Below are 425 nucleotides of genomic sequence, written 5' to 3'. Positions count from 1 at the left end.
AGTTAAAGGGGTGTGCGTCTATGTCGCATAGCCTTAGGGACATTCTACCAGAAACGTACATTTCCATTTGTAAAAAATCTTGGGGGAAAAAATATCTTATTCTTAAATCTGAACATTGAGTCATATACAGGCAACCCAGTATCACGCCAAGGCGTGTAATACACACGCTGGTCCTCTAGAGGATGCGTGTCAATGTCACGCTTTGCCTCCTCTAGGCGTGAAAATGACACGCATTTATAGAGGTAGAGTACCAGCAGGAGGCAGTAATTTCCTCGATGCCAACAACTGGCCCACGGACCAAAGAAGAAGACCAAAGACGAGCGATATATCTTCAAAAATCCCCGCGTCTTTCTCTTTCCGGTTGTCATATTCTTCTTCAGGTAACGTTACGTCCATTTAAGAAATCGTTGTATAACGTTATATTT

This window comes from Gobio gobio (genome assembly GCF_949357685.1).
Source record: "Gobio gobio genome assembly, chromosome: 21".
Lineage (NCBI taxonomy): Eukaryota > Metazoa > Chordata > Actinopteri > Cypriniformes > Gobionidae > Gobio > Gobio gobio.
This window is presented reverse-complemented; position numbering follows the sequence as displayed.